Source organism: Leptinotarsa decemlineata, unplaced genomic scaffold (assembly GCF_025532065.1).
Source record: "Leptinotarsa decemlineata unplaced genomic scaffold, Ldec_3_MD MMD2_P_RNA_scaffold_2, whole genome shotgun sequence".
Taxonomy (NCBI): domain Eukaryota; kingdom Metazoa; phylum Arthropoda; class Insecta; order Coleoptera; family Chrysomelidae; genus Leptinotarsa; species Leptinotarsa decemlineata.
In genome coordinates this window covers 6,629,004-6,638,283 of record NW_027412529.1, presented here as the reverse complement: position 1 = coordinate 6,638,283, position 9,280 = coordinate 6,629,004, and the positions used below count along the sequence as shown (strand labels likewise).

Sequence of the window (9,280 nt, the reverse complement as noted above, 5' to 3'; positions counted from 1 at the left end):
TAAATAAAATGAATAAAATATTCAATGAAACTGGTGCAGTATCAAAAATGATGTTAAAAAGTAATCCTGTGCAAAGACGAAACAGGAATGACAGGAATATTAACTCAGCATTTCAGAAATAATCCTAATGCCAGTATAAGGAATGCCACTTTAGATTTGAATATTCCACGAGAAACTATTCGGAGATGTCTCAAGGCGAAGAATATTGAACCTTACAAACCACAATTTTTACATACACTTCAAGAAGGCGACGAAGCAAAACGCCTAGAATATTGTTTATGGGCCCAAGGAGAATATTTAAATAATAGAAATTTCCTAAAAAATATTTTATATACCGACGAAGCCACTTTCACTACAAATGGAGTAGTGTCATCAACAGAATTGTCGCTATTGGGCAGCGGATAATCCTAACTGGGTTATAAACTGTGAAAGCCAAAATTCCCAAAAAATCAACGTCTGGTGTGGGATATTGAACGAACGAATTATTGGTCCTTCTTTTTGAGGAAAACATTAATGGGCAGAGGTTTCTAGAATTTTAAAACACAGAGTTTTGGGATGCTATTCACGAACTGCCAATCAATGAACGATCAAATTTAATTATCCAGTTAGATGGGTGTTCAGTTCATTATGCCAGAGCTGTGAGGCAATAGCTTAACGAACATTTTCCAAACCGGTGGATAGGCCGTAGTAGTCCATTTATAATGTGGCCACCCAGATCTCCAGACCTCACAGTTTTGTATTTTTTTCTCCGGGGACTTCTCACACAAAAGGTTTACAAACACCGCTCAAGAGATAGAAATGAACTTTGTGCAAGAATTCGACAGGTATGTGCAGATATTAGCCCTCAAGAACTAAGGAACGTAATCAGAAACATTCGTAAGCGCTACGACACATGTATCGAAATACGTGGTGGATTAGTAGAGGCTACTACTTCTACTGAATCGAAACATTTCAATATTTAGTTATTAGTTACGTTTATTAAAATTTTTTGCTTCATTGTTAGTTGAATTGTGTGAATGTAATTCCGCTATTTTCATTGAAAATATTTACGCCATTTGTTTTTTTTTTCATCTGGCGGCATTTTATTGTTGAAATCATAAAAAAATGATATATTGTTACTGTTAGCTGTGTGAGTTTTCGAATTTTTGAGTTGTCATAACTTTGTTAATAATGAATATTTTTTCATGAAATTTTGGTCACATATATTTAGAGGCACTCTGAATCCAGTGGCGTAGTGATTTTTTCAATAAAAAAATCGCTAATAAAAAATCCCGATTTTCGACTAAGAAAAAATATCCTAGTATAATCTGAAACTTTAATAAACATTTCAAATTTTGTCCCAAGGTAGACCTTTTAGTACTTAACATTAAAAAAAATATTAAAATCGATTTACAACTTGAAATTTTAGGGGGGTGTTTCCATTAAAAATGGGTCACACTGTATATGAAAATAGATGTTTGTTGGTTGGTTGGTAAGTGATAAACTTCTACATAGCTGAACCGATCTTGATGGAACTTGACGTGTATGACATACGTAAATCTTAGAAAAAATATATGTCTTTTTTGAATAGGTCATTTTCGTGATAATCTTTCATATCATTTGATTTGTGACATGGAGTGAATCGATGAATTGGAATCAATTGAAAACTCAGTTTTTTATTATTTGCGGTGCGATTTGATCACCTCCACGTGTGAAATGACCATTCCCTCAAGTCGTTCGTGCGGAATATCCAATGTAGCATGAGTTCTGTGGCACGTAGTGCCGTCCTGTTGAAACCACATGTCGTTGGTGACCGGATCATCTAATTCAAGAGTTGTTGCAAAAGTTGTTCTCAAAGGAAAATGGACCGATGACACCGGCAGTCCAAAATCCACATCAAACGGTGACTTTTTTGACATGAATTGGATACTTTTAGATCTCATGTGGATTGGTATCGTTCCAAATTCGACAATTTTGTTTGTTCACGTACCCATTCATCCAGAAACGGACCTCGCTGAAGATGATTTCTCGATGAAAATTAGCGTGTTTCCAACTGCTCCAGGGCCCATTCAGCCCATTCAGTTTATGGTCATTAACCTTCAGTTCAACTCCTGCACACTCTCACAGACAATTACAATGTTTTCTGCATATCTTGCGTTTCGTCCACGTACGGGTGTTGGATCATCGTTTACTGAGCCAGTGGCTTCAGATTTATTCAGCACGTTGCAAATAGTCCTCTCGGTATGACGATTTCGATGACCGTAAAATGGGAGCAGCGCGCGCTACGCTGCTTGAACAAAACATCTATTTTAAAATAACAATTTCATAACTTGCACGTTTTGTTGAATGCCATATTCGTCCCTGGTAATTTGGCAAAACAGACTGAAGAAATGACAACTAATTGGACAGATGTAGCTTCAACAAGTTCAATTGTCAAAGTTCGGTCGTACTTGTTGAAATACCCTTTATCTTTGAGGGCTGTGATTAGTTATTGACTTATGACTACGAAAGTATTTTTGTTTTCAACTGTTTTACTTTCAGTTATCAGAACCATCATAAATATATCAATTCAATTCAGAAAAATCCAAATCAGTTGAAGTGACAAAACTTGACTCCGACCCTGGCCAATAAAAATATACAGCTATTTTCTCTACATACCAAAACTGTATATATAAATGAGTCCCGAAGTACCCCAATTCAACATTGACTTATTATTTAATGAGAATAAAAATGTATTTGAAATTGATTGTGTTTTTTATCGTAGTAGTCACTTTGGTTCATGCTATTATTGGTGATAAAGAATGGAACAGCTACAAGGTAGGTTGAATTCAAAAACATTTTAGTCATTAGGGCTTATATGAAATACGCCTTAGGGTATTCCATTTAAAAAAAAGCGAGTTTCAAAGTTATCTCGGCAACATCAACAAGAAACCTGAAGCATACATGTCAACTTTCAATTTGGTAACATCACAAGTGTACGTTGTAACATCAAATTGAATATCACTAACAACCATTTCGAAAGTTGGTTCAGTTGGTATTATTTGGGATATTAGGTAATACTACTTTTTTTTTAACCCGAGGGAAAACTGTTCTAATCGATACTGCTTATATATTTGAAAGTGAATGGGGTTGAACTTTCATAGTTAACACTCCCAATGATTTTTATCTTTCTACTCTTCCATCTTCATGTAAAAAATGAGGGAAACTTGCTAAGAAAGAAAAGAAAGCAATTGAGTTTAAAATAAGCTCTTCACAAAGACGGGTAGATCATACATAGAAGTTAGTTTCAGATATAAATTGAAGAGTACGCCCTTTCATATGAATGTTGATTCATACCAAATTCACTTTTAACGATTCAGTAATTTGCCAATTGCCTTCACGAATGCATGTCGTTTTATGAATCATTTTCGTTTATCTTTGACATACATTGCAATTTAGAATGAATAGTCTACATAGGCGCTTTGAATTGCTCCTTCATTGTTGTCTGTTGCTCTTTCAGTAATTTCGGGAATTTAACAAACATGAATTTCATATCACATAAAATCACAAGACAGATAGGAGTACATCACATGGTTTTATTTCTATTACAATTGCGATTGAGAATGAGAAACTAGGAACTTCTAATACAATACGAAAGGAAGGGAATATTTCGTGGAAGTTAGTAGATATACCAGGGTGGTTCCAGAGGTACCTGGCCTGACCTAGAGATGGCGGTAGTTGTTCCAGAAATATCACTTTATTAGAAAGTACATACTCTATAAAGTATATATTTCAAGTTTGAAGACGCTGCGTTATTTAGTATTCGTTTGGCAGCGATCAATAGCGAACGTTTGAGGTGAATTTGTGAAAACGGAGAAAATTTGTCATCCAGCTGAACTGGATTCTACTCGGGGTGAGTCTGCTCCTTCGTTTACAACAGTAAAATATTCGGCAGCGGAGTTTGAATGAGGCCGTACGAGCTGCCAAGACGAGCATCGCACTGTTCGACCAAGTGAGGTGACGATTCCAGAAATGCCGAAGAAAATCCACAAAGCGGTACTGAATGATCGTCGACTGAAAGTGCGCGAGTTAGCAGACTCAGTAGGCATTTCAAAAAGTGTGATACATGTTATGTTATCTGAAAATTTGGACATGAGGAAGCTCTGTGCCAGATGGGTGCCGCGTTTGCTCACACTCGAGCAAAAGCAGTGTCATAAAGATGTTTCAATTGAGTGTTTAGCAGTGTTTTACAGCAATGAAGCTGTGAAACATCCATAACCATGGATGAAACATGGGTCCATCATTTCACACCCGTGACAGAAGAACAATCGAAACAGCGGACTTAAAAGGGAAAATCGACTCCAAAGAAGGCAAAGACCATTTCATCTGCAGGCAAAGTCATGGCATCTATTTTTTGGAATGCAGTTGTGATAATTTTCATTGACTATCTTAAAAAAGGTGAAACTATCAAGGGCGAATATTATACTTCGTGTTTTCTGTTGTGAACAGAACCTGAATTTATTCATTAACTGTTTTATATTTAGGTTACACTTACTTTCTTTTTCGAATTCAAATATTTACCGAACCCACTTCTACCCTAGGAGTGTGTGTTACTATTTTATGGGAGTGAACTCGCGTCATGAAAAAGACCCGAAACAATTGACTACACAACTGTTTTGTTTCAGCAAAAATTCAACAAACACTACAACAACCCTCAAGATGATGATCATCATCGTTCAACTTATGAAAAGAACTGTCATGACATCAACGAACACAATAAGAGATACGATGCAGGAAAAGAAACCTGGAAAAAGGATGTGAATCAATTCACCGACTTGACAGAGAAAGAGAGCAAGTGGTCACGTGGGTACGGACCAATACACTGATCGATATTTCTGAAACTAGTTTTATATAATAGTTATTTACTATGTAATACCAGATTTTTTTGGAAGTATATGATTTGCAGATTTATAATGGTGACATATATTGAACTAGTACTAAATTATCAATAAAAAATAAGATACTGTCTGTAATACTTAACTTGAAGATGTTTCGAACACAGGACTTGGTGTAATGGAACATTCATTTATAAAAATTCTATTAACAGGTGGATCATGAGAATTTTTGATGCAGATATGAAAACATCTGAATACCTGATAATACCACTTCCACATACAACTTTCTGACTTCACTATCATCGCGTCAAAATAGTTACCAGCCCCTGATATGAATACTCAAGCGAAATACGTGTTTTCTAAAGCGTAACGCATGTTGCGGTTTGAATGAGTTATGGATTTCCTTCAAGTAGATACATAAATAGATAGCTTTCGGCTCCCAGTGGATGAGAGGGCTGAGTAACGTTACTGCAGTTTCAAACGAATTCAATGAACTCCACTCCATTATGCTGTGTTTGCATAAAACTGAATGTCTTTATATTTCATCATCTAAATAGCCGGCTAATTGTGCATAATACATTTGTGGATCGAAGTCCACGAAAGTTTGCCTTGGGTAAGGTTAGGTCACACTCGACCAAATAAACTCAGCTTCTCAACGAAGACGATTAGTTTGTATAGTGAGTGGTCTTTCAGGTAAGATGGTGGAAGTACGACTCTGTCAAACTCTGAAAACCTGATTTGGTCGCCAGCGGGGTAGGAACAAATTATGTACTGTGCTGTTTCATAATTTTTCAAGCAGAGGCAACACACACTGTCTTCCGACAGTTCGAGTCTCTGCATATGATGATTTAAATGACAGTGACCTGTGAGGAAGCCTATTAGACATCATAGTTCGTTAGTACTGTAGTCCAAAACTGTTTGGTATCAAGTTTCAAAGGGTGAATAAATGCCTTGAAATGAGCCAATCCTGGAAGATTCTGCCAGAAGTTCATAAGTCCTCTTGCCTTCCAGGTGTTCAATATTTGTTTAGGAAAGCTAGAAGCGATGCCAGTGACAAATTCTGGTCCGATGAAACTGTTTGTAGCACCCTCCTTTGCAAGGGAGTCAGCGGGCCTAATTGTCTTCCAGGCCAGTATGGCCAGGAATACAGACCAGAGACAATCTGTTGAGTCTTCTTATCGAGGAGAGTCTTTTTTGGCAATCTGCTAGGTGTTGGATTCTTCCAATCTCTCCGCACACAATTCAATAGCATAAATTTCCACTTGAAGTAATTCTTCTCAAACTTATTAGTGGCTTCATTTCTCAGATTAGTATTTGAATCGATATATTTTTTCAACCATTGTGACTGATCGAATCTGAGAACTCTATGGGTCCTAATCAGTATTGAACCATTACGAAGCGCCTGTTTCAAATTTCTATAATGAACGATATATTTATTTTTATCATTCAAATTAGATATAAGTTTGGCTATTTTAGACTTTGGCCCAGGCGGTATGATACTTTCAACCAAAAATGGTAAGTCTGAATTTAAATCATGCAATTCAACGGGGTAATGAATATCAACTTCAAGAATGTATCCTTGAGAATTATCATCTGGAATACTATAGATATCTAGTTTACTTATTGTATCGGAGGTCAACCTTGTGAACCCGCCAAAAGGTAGTGATTGAGACATGCTATGACCATACAGATTTGTTGCATCCAAATACATGATAAATGATGGAGCTTCATTAGGATTATAATTTGGAAGGAATTGATTATTTGCAATGTGCTGTCTCTCCGAACATTGACTAACACCGCCACGTATACCATTTTGTATAGGTTCCTAGGCTAGTTCCTAGGTATAGGTTCTATTCTGGGTCTACGACTGATGACATCTACACCAGAACCTGAAGGTGTTTTTCATCCATCTGTGAACTAACGACTATATGCTCTTGATATTCCCTTCTCCCAGACGATCCAGTCCTCTCCACTCGGGAACAATTCTTCATAAAGTAGTTTGTAGTTGACAGTTGGAGGCATGAAGATCATTCCCAGAAGGCCATGACTTCAACGAGCAGTTTGTTGTAGACTACATTACATTGATTTATACAATTGGCAACATGCACAAATCTATATGCAATCTATCTAGCCTCTCTCTTCAGAAACATGTGAAGAGGATGTTGATATAGAAATATTTTCATGGCCGCTGACCGTATGGTACTGATGGCACCACTGTTGGCCAGACAAGCCTGTCTCTGTGTCCGCCTGAGCCGTTTCCTGTAAAGCCTTCGGCCCCCAGGCTCCATAAGTGATCATTGATCTAACAATCATCAAAAAAATCCATTGTACTTGTTTGGGACCTGAACCCCAAATTTTATCAAAATCCTTCGACATGCCCATAGTGTACAGTCTGACTTGTGTAAAACTTTTTCTGAGTGGGCATTCCAGATGAGTTTCTTATAAAGGACAATAGCTGATGACTTCGCCTTAAAGAGTCGTAGTTGTTGTTCTGTTTACCAGCATGGCATAAATCTAGCCAATTATGGTCGATTCTGTGCCTTTCCTAGCCGGGGATGATCCTATAGATTCAGGTAGTGCATTGTCAAATGTCCATCAACGTCAATCGTGCTTTAGAGAATATTACATCTCAGGGCAAGGCCCTGAGATGGGCCTTACCAAGATGACAAGATCATCTGCATGAGCTTGCAGATCTACTTCTTTTCTGTCAAGGACATCAAGCAGACTATCATCAAGAGAGACGACAGAAGGGGAGATAGTATCCTACCTTGAGGGCAGCCTCTGGTGACCCCGAATCTGATAGCCTCGCCTGGAAGAGTCGTAGTTGCGGTTCTGTTTACCAGCGTGGCATAGATCCAGCCAGTTATTCATTTATTTATTTCACCCTAACAGGCCTGGCGGCCTCATTACAAGGATGACTTTTAAGAAATATACATGAATGTACAAGCACTTGAAATGATATGTTATATAAAACAATATAATATAACATGAGGATGTGTTATTATCTAACAACTGACAACAAGAAAAATAAAATAAAAAATAACCGAAAAACTAATTGCTAAACTGATAAATTCTCAACATGTTTACAGACTGAAGATCTAAATTTTGTGATCGACATATTCCAATCAATATCTTGCAAGCAATTTATGCCGTTTGCCAGACGGTGCATGATTAAGAGGGGGAATGTGGAAGTAACAGTCACGAAGGGAGTCTTGAACTCAAGGATAGTTCGCGTAGGTCTGGGAGTTACATTAATTGGTAATAGTGACAATAATTCTGCGGAGTTTATATTATTAATAATGATTTTATATATTAAAATTAGCGCAGAGATTTTTCGCCTAGAGTCTACGGAGGGTATATCAAATTGAATTCTCAATTGTGATGTTCTAATACTGTTGTAATCCGGTTCACTACGATATTTCTTATAATATAGGTACCTTAGAAATTTGTTCTGCATTTTTTCCAGCTCCTGTAAAGTTGTTTGGTATTTCTCCGTTCCAAATTACGGAACCGTACTCGAGTTTGGAACTCACTAGCGTGAAATAGAGTACTTTTATGGAATCTATGTTACTAAAAAGAGAAGTCTGTCTTAAAATGAATCCTAAAGCTCGATTTGCGATAAATCTTATATGTTCAATATGATCATAGGTTATTCCTAAGTCTTTGTAAACATGCACTCTTTTTAGCGATTTGTTATTTATGCCGTAGTCAAAAGAAATGGGATCCTTTCGGCGACGAATTGTCATAACTTGGCATTTTTTTAGGTTGAAATCTAACTCACATCTAACACTTCAAACCAATAAACTATTCAAATCTTTCTGTAGGGCGGAGCAATCTCTGACTGATCTCACCTGTTTGAAAATTTTCACATTATCGGCAGGAAGCAGACTTTTTGAGTGCTCGATATAATCTGGCAAGTAATTAATGCATAATAAAAAAAACAAGGGCCCCAAATTTAACCTTTGGGGTAGCCCTGAAATAGCATGGAATTTGCCTGAGGTATTTACATCATGCCTAACCACAAAATATCGATCCTGAAGATAGGTCCTGAAAAGATTCATGATATTGTCGGATAGTCCAAATCGATATAACTTTTGCAGCAAAACACCATGGTCTACCCTGTCGAAAGCCTTGCTAAAATCCATGAATATTGTGCCCAGTTGAACCTCATTTTCTAAGGAGTTATTTGCTTCGTTGGTATATAATAGCAGATTTGTGTTGACAGATCTGTTGGACATAAACACGTTCAGTTGCTCAACTAAGGCAACTACATAGCCGTACAATTTAGTATGGATTATCTGTTCAAATAGTTTGAAAGGAGCACACATAATAGATATCGGTCTGTATTTTTTTATATCACGTTTGTTTCCTGTTTCACGAACAGGTGTGCAAATTGAAGTTTTCCATTGCGTCGGAAAGTTAGCATT

The 9,280-nt window shown here is 37.1% G+C and overlaps 1 long non-coding RNA gene across 1 annotated transcript; it reads left to right on the top strand.

Moving 5' to 3' along the window:
* The first annotated feature begins 2,587 nt into the window (after nt 1-2,587).
* On the top strand, nt 2,588-4,926 carry LOC111509443 (uncharacterized). Its single transcript, XR_002722637.2, has 2 exons — nt 2,588-2,796; nt 4,644-4,926. It is a non-coding gene; the product is annotated as an uncharacterized lncRNA (long non-coding RNA).
* The last annotated feature ends 4,354 nt before the right edge of the window (nt 4,927-9,280 follow it).